This window comes from Ixodes scapularis, unplaced genomic scaffold (assembly GCF_016920785.2).
Source record: "Ixodes scapularis isolate PalLabHiFi unplaced genomic scaffold, ASM1692078v2 PGA_scaffold11__112_contigs__length_91849675, whole genome shotgun sequence".
Taxonomy (NCBI): Eukaryota; Metazoa; Arthropoda; class Arachnida; order Ixodida; family Ixodidae; genus Ixodes; species Ixodes scapularis.
In genome coordinates this window covers 1,073,117-1,084,170 of record NW_024609837.1, presented here as the reverse complement: position 1 = coordinate 1,084,170, position 11,054 = coordinate 1,073,117, and positions in this window count along the sequence as shown.

Genomic DNA, 11,054 nt, shown 5'->3' with positions numbered 1-11,054 from the left:
CCACATCAGTCGGAGACGCGGAACGCTTCTCCGACTGACGCAATTACAGGGTCCTAAAACGTGGACATTAATTGCCGCTTGAAGACGTCCTAAAAGTGTCATGTAGACTTTGGTCGCGATCCTCGCGGTGTTACTACAGCAATGGTGGATGTTGCAGGCGCCAGTTCCCATGCAGGTCGTTCTCCAGGCTCTACAGACCACGGAAGCTTCAGCAGTCACGAGTTGGGAGCTCGCGAGGACAGCAACACTCGGGTTCGCTCGTATCTTTTGTCGGGGCTACTAGCACCGACCTCCAGGATCACGACACACGACAGCATAACACGCCGCCGCTTCTGTGACGTCATTTGTTAGCACCTTGGGACCACTTTTGATGTGCGATCAGTATAGGAGACTGGACATGTAAAGATGGTCGCAATTTTTCTGTGCTGCCGAGGCGGCCTTTCGTTTTAGTTTATAGGTACATGTCGAGCTGTTGCTCGGTCATTCGTTTTGGTTGAGCGAGCTTGTACGGGTCTTGCCTTCTTCCTTCTACCACTAGCAGAGTCGTATATCGCCCAAGGCAGGTGGGTCTCTCACCCGGGGTCAGGGGCATCCTGACGCACAAATCTACGCAGGTACTCAGGGAACCGGAGCGCTGCTGTGAACGGCTTGCGCGCCACTTCGTAAACTGGGTCGCGTCTCGAGCTGGAACGACTTCGTCGAATACCTCGGGTCAGGTTCCAGTGGCTCGCGGCACTGGCTGCGGAGGCACCGGCGCAACTGGTCAATAGGCGCCAGCATGGACCCAGCATCGAGGCATTCTCCGCGAAACGGCTTCCCAGGACGCCCAAATGTATCTGACGCGACTTTCGTTTACGTTGAGGCCCGCGCTCCTTGGTGAGAGAGCGTTTTCTGGTGAGGCACGTTTCGACGATTCTCACCGAAACCGAGAATGAGTATATTTTCTCCGGAGGATAAATATATCGAAGCCTAAGTCTCGGTGTTTAGACTCACAATCGCAGGGCCCGACCTCAATGCAGCCCTCGGAAACAGCAATGACCTGTCGTTCGATTGATCGAGGCTGCGACGGGGCCTGTACCCAATGGGATTTGGACTAAACTCTCATTGGACGGGGCAGCTTCTGGAGCACCGTCTTAACCCCTGACCGAGCGGGTGGGCCTTGAGCTGAATAGGTTTGTGAGCCCCCGCTGTTCTCGTCCTCGTTCATCGGGTACTTAGCCACCGTCCTCGCCGTGCACGGTAGGACACTTGACCCGGCGTCTCGCAATGCTGGGTCCATATGAGGGTATAGTTATTATCCGTCGTTTGCTTGCATTGTGTACTCGAAAAAAATTAAGAAATGTTTTTTTTTTATATATATATAATTGAACACTAAGCTTCTTGGCCGTCCCTCTCCCCAATTCCTCGCCATCTACATGCAGCCAACCCTCCAGAAACCGGCATCTTTCCACGGACCCCGGACCCCGACTATAGACACCCCCATAGTTCCCATCGACCGGGATAACAACCTTAGAACTACTAAACACACCAGTCGACGACGCCTGCCAGGCACCGTGGCCACCCTAGTGAAAATCTATGAGAAATTTTTTCTGTTCAATAAACACGTGTGATTCATACAAGATATGTAAGAATATATAAGAACCATATAATAACTAAATAAGACCTATATAAGAACCATATAAGAACTAAATAAGACCTATAGAAGAACCATATAAGAACTAAATAAGACCTATATAAGAACCATATAAGAACTAAATAAGACCTATATAAGAACCATATAAGAACTAAATAAGACCTATATAAGAACCATATAAGAAATTAGAAGGAACTTATACGAAACTTCTCACAAGTTTCTTCTATGGTTCTTATATGTTCGTATATATCTTATATAGTTTTTATATGGTTCTTATGTGTTCTTATATATCTTGTATGATTCATACGTGTTTATTGGACACGGAAATCTTCATACAAATTAAATTTTTCAATAGGGCAAATGCCAGAGCTCAAGACGGGTCCAGACATCGCGGTGACTCATTCAAGATGCCGACGCGGGAAGGAGTCCAATGACAACGCAAGTACTTTACACTGGGAAGCAGAGCTTTCGTTTATAGAAGTACAGGAAAATTCTAAGGAAAAAAAAAAACGTGTTTTTTTTTGTGTTTTTTTTTTCTTGGGTAAATAAACGATGCGTCGAAGAAAGCTCGAAGTTCGTTAGAATGGGGCACTAGTGGTTGGAATCAAACGGAAAAGTTCGACAACATGACATTACCTGGATCGAAAGAAAATTTAGGAAAAAATTAAATTCCTCTATGAACCGACGTCCATTCATAGGCCTAAAGTTGTGACAACGATAAATGATATTTCGGGCTCCTTTAGCATCTATTTCAGTCAAAAAAGTCACTCTGTAAGGAAGAAAACAATATCCATTTTCTCGCTGATATAAATCTCATTAACGTCCATAATTTCTAGTTTTGTTTTAACGACATTGCTTAGGTAGACAACGGCTCATAGGTACAATTTATTTTTCTGAATTATTTTTGAATGCTGGTAACTTCACGTTTAAAACCTTTTGAATTCCATCCCCATAGCCATTTAGTCACAATCTCCTAAAGTCCCAGCATTCTGCGACGCATGGTTTATTTACCTGATCCAAAGCACTCGTTTTCCGTTCCTATGGAACTCTCTGTATAAATAGTTATGGAGGGGTAATTTTATACCCCTCCATAACTGTTATTAAGAATACTTTGAAACACTTTGGGCGGTCTTCCTGTCTTGAAATTGTGGTACTGAATTTTATTCACGATGAACAAATCACCTCCCTGTGTTCCCTGTTTCTATACTATTTCATTTCATTTCATTCATTTCATTTATTTACCTCAAGGGCGTCTTTTGAGGACGCATTACATGAGGGGGGTGGCAATAAATGGGAATACAATATAAAACATAACGTAAGAACACTAACACAACCACATCTCTTCTAACCACAAAAGAAAACAAGATATATATATACACAAACAGACGTTCCCTACTCATTGAATAAAAGCACGCAGATTTCTTGAAACGCTGTAATATCTAAGTTGGTTACAAAATGATCTGGCAAGTTATTCCATTCTGTAATACATATTATTAAGGGAGAAAACATGAATGAGTTATTATGGGAGCGGTATTGAAGGAGTTTACATGTGTTTTCGTTTCGAGAAGAAATATAATGGGCCTTTTGACAATTTCTGAACTGTGAATTACTATGGTAAACTTGATGGAAGAAACACATGCGGTTAATTTTGCGTCGTGTGGCTAATGAAGCGAGACCAAGTCTTGATCTTAAGGCGGAGACACTACTTTGTGGAGAGTAATCGTTTAGGATGAACCGGGTAGCTTTGTTTTGAATGGATTCTAGGTTTGATATTAGATAATTTTGATGTGGATTCCACACAACGCTTGCGTATTCAAGTTTGGGTCGAATTATTGTTTTATAGGCGAGTAATTTTGTCGCAGCAGGGGCCAGATAGAGGTTCCGCCTCAAGAAAGCTAATGATCTCGTTGAGCTGGCGATTATGTTGTCGATATGTTCATTCCACGATAATGTTTCAGAAATATGGACACCCAAGTATTTGTATAATGAGACACTTTCTAATTGTTGTGACACTAATAAATATTCGCGAGATGATTTGGTCGAGTTGGTGGTAAAGGTCATTTGTTTGCATTTTCCGGGTTTGATATTCATCTGCCAATGGGTGCACCAGGAGCTTATGGTGTCGAGATCGTTTTGAAGAATGTAATGATCTGTTGGGTCAGTAATTTTTCTGTATACAACACAGTCATAGGCAAATAGCCGATTAGTCTAGTTAATTGAGGAAGGAAGATCATTAATATAGATAAGGAATAGAAGGGGCCCGAGAACACTGCCTTGGGGAACACCGGAAGTTACTGCGACTGATGCTGATGAAGAACTGTTGACTGAAACTGACTGCTCTCTGCCTGTTAGAAACGAAGCTATCCAGCTGATGACTGAAGAATGGATGTGGAGGAGAGAAAGTTTAAGAAAGTTGTCTAATAGAAACAATTTTGTTCGTGTTCTTGGCCATCACTCGCGGCCTTTTGTTTCTCCTTCGGATGTGCCACAAGGCTCCATACTTGGGCCGATCTTTTTTAATGCTTTTGTTAATGATTCGAGCTCAACTGTTCGCAATTCGGTCATATTGCAATATGTAGATGATGTCAAGTTGTTTAGGCAGATCATATCTTTGGAAGACTGTGAAAAACTTGTGGAGGATGTTAGGCGTGTGTGCAAAGGATGTCGTCCGAACATGCTAACGCGCAATCCTTCTAAAACCACTATTATGTCTTTGTGCAGAAAGGTAGAAAAAATAAACTTAATAAACTTTTGTTACCAGAATAGCAATGATCCCCCGCGAAGAGTCGAGTGCACGCGTGATTTTGGTATATAGATAGACTCCTCGTTATACTTTACTGTACATGTTAACAACCTCATAAATGACACATTTTGTAAGCTGGGAGTAATTTCTAGAATGCCGCGTGAGTTCTCCACACCAACATGCATTCTACGGTTATATTTCTCATTAATCCGATCCAAGTTGGCCTCTGTAGTCTAGAATTGTGTTATTTTTGCGAGCCGAGAGATGATTGAAAATGGTCAAAAACGTTTCTCTTTCAAATTTTCTATGACCGTTACATTGGTCGTACTCTTTTTATTCTTTTGCGAGACTGTTGGAACGATGCAAATGCCCTACTTTGAGTTCTAAACGGCGTGAGCGCGATCTCTTTTTTCTTTATAAATGTAATCATTAATCGAATGATTGCCTATGTCTCATATCTCCTATTAATATTAACGTTCCGACTCGAGTTTTGCGGCCGGGTTTTTCCGACTTTCCATGTTAATCACGATATTCCAACCAGTCCTATTACTCGTATTCAGCACTTCTACAATACCCTCAGTGGAGCAGATAATGATGTTTTTAACCCAAATTTCGTAGCTTTTAAGCCTTTTGGAAATAACCTGTGAATATTTTGTTGCGCATCATTATCAAGGCATGAAGCTCTTCGTGAGCACAGAAAATAAACAAATGAATGAATTAATGAAGAACTCCCGGAAGTGTTGTGCAATTAACTAGAAGAACATATTAAATATAGCGATTTCATACTAATTTTTTACTAAAATTTAGCAAATCTTATCATTGACAACCAAGGATCAGTAATGACCTCATATTTAGATACGACAGTACGTGCAAACAAAAGTAGTGTAAATCAGTAGCGTTTTTTATGTTTTTTTGGGGGGTTTTTGTTTATCAATCGAACGGTGCGTCCTGATTTTTATGCTGTTCGTACCGAAACGAGCCGAAAAAGTAGTTTAGTGGGAACAGACCATTATTTCCAAAGGCAATCTGAATGCGCAATAAAACTGCAACCAGCGGTGTCTACAGATACCCATACATGCTCAGATACTTAGCCATGCACATTTGTGTGGTATAGGATTTGTATCGAAGTCACGTGTATTTGTGTTATAACATTCCAAAGAAACTATTTTAGACCTATAGAGCAACAAAAGTAAATCAAAATCGGTAAGAAGGGTATTTAAGAAAATGCAATACTATAAAATGCGCGGCTACTAAACTCTAGTCGGTAAAAGGAAGAAAAGTAAGACTGACGGCCCAAACGTATATTTTTTTTCGGGACTTTTCAGGCAAGGTAAACATAGATAACAATATTCTGAGCAGGTAGCTCGCGTGTTAAAGCAAACAAAATGTTTCAAATCACTACGGGAGCCACAGCTCGCCTTGCAAATAGCCTGCACGAGGACGAAGTAACGAGAGGAGTGGTTCGGCGCTACATAATCTTGCGGGACGCAGTATCAGAATGAAAGTGGAGTGATAAGAGAAAGCTGCCAAACTGCTCGACATACCTTGGAAGAGATAGTCGTAACTTGGAAGTCTTCCTTGGGCTTCGCCTTAATGTCCCCAGTCGCACCGTCGCTCGTTCGTTGGGAAGAAAACGTCAACCGTCGGGTCCCCTTCATATTTTCCCCAAAAGCCCCGCGCACAACACGTATAAGGTGTCGACCCTCGAATTCGCTATAGAGACTCTCTCGTCGACGAGAGATGAAATGAAAATCCGAGGCTCGTGTTGCGTCTCGTTTCCGCATGTTCAAGGACTTTCTATGCCGCGAAATTACCTTCTCGCCTTCCTCCGCCTTCAAACCGTCTGGCGTCTGAGAAAGTTGCCTCGTCACACAGCTTAATCTTCTTTTTTTTTTTGCTTTTTTTTATAGCCAGTGGGACCAATCCAGCTGCGTTAAAAGTGCAAGTCACTGGTTCTTTTTGTTTATGATTGATTCAGCGCACAGAAACACAACGAACACCACGATGGTGCTCTTTTGTCGATGTTTGCAAAAACTGAAAACAAAAACGAGAAATCTTGTGTTCCCGAGCGATCTTGCCAGTATCGTGAGCATCGTCGTAGGTGCTCGGCGGTTAAGACCGTCCGCCGGCTCTCGATGTTTGCCCGTTTTTAGCCCAAGTCAAAACGCCGGCGACGATACGAGCGAATGGCACCGGTAAAGCAGCGTGAAAAGCGCCAGTCACGAGGCCACCTCTATTTTCGACTGGTTCAGCGATAATAGAACTCATACAGGGGCATGACGAACACCCTTATGGAGCGCTTTTCACGGGGTATGACTGGGTCCATCGCCTCGCGGCGTCTGCTGCGTCTGGAATTAAAGATTAAACGAAGTATAAGTCCTGTGACGTAGCTGGGGATTGAAAACGAAGCACGCAGGCTTTAGTTTCTAGAAGATGTCGGCGAATCTTGTATGAAGGGCATTGCGAGTGTTGCTGATTCGCGGAAGATGGGCAAATTGACCGACATAACTCGTCATCTGAGCGGTAGACGCAGAATTTTCGTTGGGCATCAAAGCTTCTAAAAACTGCTTCTGCAGCACTGCTGACTACAATCATACTTTCCAGTGCTGGTATTGAGTATAGATAGTACGCCTAAGCTATCAATTGTCGAAAAAAAATTTAACAAAGAAACTTTAGAGCGCAGCTCTTAGGCGCCCGTTTCCGGCTTGAGTGGCGTCGCCGGCAGCGTAACTGCGCGTTGTATTATAGGACGTTTCCCATAATGACGCCACCAGTGACATCACGTGTGACATCACCCTCGTTATGTCACACGGCATCTAAATTAGGCGGGAAATTTTTCCGCTAAACTTAGCGTGGAAATTTTCTCAATAAATTTAGGGGCAAATTTCCCCGCCAAATATAGCAACAAATTTTCCCGCTAAATTTAGCGGGGACAGTTTTTCGCTAAATTTAGAGGGGAAATTTTTATACTGAATTAAGCGGGCAATTTTTTCGCTAAATCTAGCAGGCAATTCGGTTTTTGCGATATTTAGCAGGAAAAGATTTCCGCCAAATTTTTGCGCTAAATTTAGAGGGGAAAGTTTCGCGCCAAATTTAGAGGCGAAAATTTCTGCCAAATTTAGCAGGTAAATTTACCGCGAAATTGAACCACAATTTCCCGGTAAATTCTCCCCCGTAGACTTCCCTCCCCTGCACAGTCTCCCCTCCTTCTCCTCAAGAGCTGCGCTCTAATTCGGCCTTACACGTAATTGTAAACCTCTAATTTTTTTGCGTGTTCTATTGTCATCACCACACACTACATTCACAAAAACCAAAGGCGGCGATTGCACGAACGAGAAGCATATTTACGCTTTGAAAGACAGGTATAGGGATGATGCCCTTTGTTTAAATCTTGGATAGCGAAATCAGTCGGTGTTAATATGTCAAATCGAAAGGTGCGGCAATGATGGAAGCGTCTATCCAGGAGGAGATTGAACCGTTTACCACGAAGTTAAGAACTGAACCCACGTTGACAATAAGAGGATGCATTTTTCTGTTGTTTAGTTATTTCGTCTGCATCGTTCGGATGGCATAGCCTAGCGCGGCTCAAGCGTTCGGCCGGGGCTCGGGTTCAGTTACACCGACTGGACGTGGGTTCCCTCAGAACGCTTCCGCGGCACTCATGTATACAATCTGCACTCGGCGCTCCATCGAGGAAGAGGACGTAAATATTCCCGTCTACTGACCATGTGTTCGGAGAACGCCAAACTCTCAGAAAAAGGTCTACATAAAGCACCGTGTGTAATTCAATCTCCTCCCCAATATATGTGGGATGTTTTCTGGTTCAGTAGGTGTTTGTTGCGATGCTGTTCACAAAGTTGCCGTCGATCGGATCTATGAGTGGAGCTTTTGCAGAGCTCTCGGTTCGAGAGTGAATAGAATTGGAAAAGTCTCTCTTACTTTCCTCTGGCTGATCAGAGAGGAAAGGAGGTTTCCTTGTATCAACTTCGGCGCCAAAGATAAACCAACGATGGGGACAAGGCGAGTTTGGGGAGGCCGTACCTAGGCAACAGCGACTCAATGGGCTAACAGGATGTAGCTCACGTATTGGGTGTCGAACAATCTCGAACCCAGTCTCGTGCCTAGGTGGCAGCACATATTTGGAAAATGTAGATTATGCATTCCTACCTATCTTCTCTGTGAAATTGAGTAGAGTGTAATCGAAAAAAACATTTATGGAGTTGGCGTGACGTGTATTGCTTTGTCGAACCAAACTAATTAAGGTGCCCGGAACCGGAGCCCGCCAACTCGTTGAAAGCCAATTCATCGTAGATCAGCTCGTCGAAGGCCAAATCATCGAAAGAAACAATCTTCTCACTGGTCCATCTGCAGAAATAGCAGCTCGTCAAAAGTGGCAACCTGTCAAAGTGCAATTTGTGTAATCGGACGGAAACGAGTTGTAAGTGAAGGTCATTTTATTGTGATCGTTTTTTACTTTCTACTCTGTGCACTAGAATTCCTTTTGTTTATTTTTTATGGACTGTGTGTCAGGGCGCCGTTGCACAGTGTAAAGACGTGAAGCTCCTGTCAGGGCGCAGTTGCACAGTGTAAAGACGTGAAGCTCCAAGGGCACATTCTTGGAAGTCTGAGATCACCTCTACTCTGCTCACGCTCCATGAATATTAGTTCTAGGAGTTCGTTTTAAATATTTTTTTATCGCTAGGTTGCTCGCCAACGCTGACGGGAGCTCGTACTATCGCCGCTTTAAAGAACAAATTAAGCGCGGTTTCGTAGTGCTCCTTGTTTGACACACACGTGGAATTAAAACTACGCAAAAGGGCCGAACACCGATGTGCAATTTGTATCGGTTTCGAGGGGGTGTTCCAAACATTGAATGGCTTTGTTTTTCTCAAACACACGCTTCCAAGGGACGCTCCTGGGTGCTGCCATTTCGGACGATGCTGGTGGCGCCCTGCGTGCGGCGTCTTTCCGTCGTGTTGGCTATTTCGTGATGGGGGTGCGCGACCCTGTCTTTCTCACAGCAGACCCCATGTGCCGAGAAGCCGAGGGAGAGAATCGGAGACGAGAGCGCAACAGGGGTCGTCAGAACGCCACAGCTCTGGAAGGAAGGATGAGTGGGGAGACCTGGAGTTCACCGTCTTTGTCACCGCTGCACTCGTCCAACACATCAGAACGAGGCAACGTCGGTGTTTTCCGCTTCCGCGTTCAAAGAGTGCACAACAGGCAGGCTTTGTCTCCACTACGCGCTTTCGAACGCGGGAAGCCGGAGTCCGTCATTTGGCTTTCGCATTCGAACGCGTTTGAGAAGTGCAGTGAAGACAAAGACAGATAGCTCTACCCCCGATTCATTCCAATCGCAGCTCGGCGTTCTGACGTCCCTTCTTGCGCTATCCTCTAATCCGCTCCCTCAGTAGAGAGTTTGAGGGAACCGTTTTTGCATACCCGATAAAGTACGATGGGCCCTCCGGTAACTACGGATATGCGAGTCTTCTCGGTGGCAGCGCATGCGCAGTTCGTACTGAAGGACCCATCGTACCAGATCGGATGTGCAATCAGGGTTCCCTCAAACTCTCTAGTTTCTCGCCGCATAGCGGTGCTGGGTCAGAGACTCTTAACTTTTTACCTGCCTGGGGAGGCTGACAGACTATCCAGCTCTCGTATTGCAACATTTGTCTTCAGGAATGTCGCCAACCCTCAGAATCTTGACTTCGGCAAGATTAAAAGTTTCCTAGCTTTTAACTCAAAGTTGGACAAACGTCGAACAGACGAGACAGCGCTCGTGTCTGTCTCGTCTTTCTTTCGTTTGTCCTCGTCTAAAAAGCGCTACCATGCCTTTGGCAACCCGAGAACGGAATAAAATCGGCTATTATGGGCGTAGGCTTAAAGTAAAAGCTACCTGGTGCAGTTCGGCTAGCGAGTGGCGTATTATTTAGAGTAAGTTAACATAGACCGTTATTTTTTAAGACATAGAACATTCTTTTTCAAAACTATCTCTGGGAAAGTTGGGCAACACAATTTGGGAACATTTCTCAAATGTTCAAAAGTTCGGCGAATCGGACGAACCTTTTGGGTTCAGCGTATAACTTTAGGTTCGACGAAAGTTCTCAACGTGCCTACACAAAACGTTTCGACTGCTTAAGTTGCTCGAAAAGGTTTCCAAGTTTATATCTGAAAGTCACTGCCATCTAGAGGCTCTAACAGCAGCTTAACGTTTAGCATACTATAGAGGGCAGTGAAGGTATTTAAGTATTTCGTCGGGGCACCGTCAGTTTCGCACTTTAACGGACGATGGGGAATATTTTTTCCATCCTGATTTTTCACTCGATTCATTTTAGTTTCGACTGTGACAAAGAGAGATTTGACCCGAGTATGTATCAACCAGCGAACTCGTCCCGAATCCGAGATAAAGACGCACTTACAGCTGATGACCGAGAGACCGTTTGCCAAATTACCCAGGCACCAAAGAGTTTCCTGGGAATGGAGGCGCACGTACTGCATGATCGACCTGCGCCACTTCTCGATACAGGTCACTACCAGAACAGCTGGCCATATAATTTTCGCGATTACGAAGTGATGCGATTCAAGCTTGTGTCAAGTAGTGTGATGCCGAAACAGATTGGGATTTGCGAATAAACACGTAAACAAAAGTCCTCACATGGTCGCAGCGCAAAGATTCGT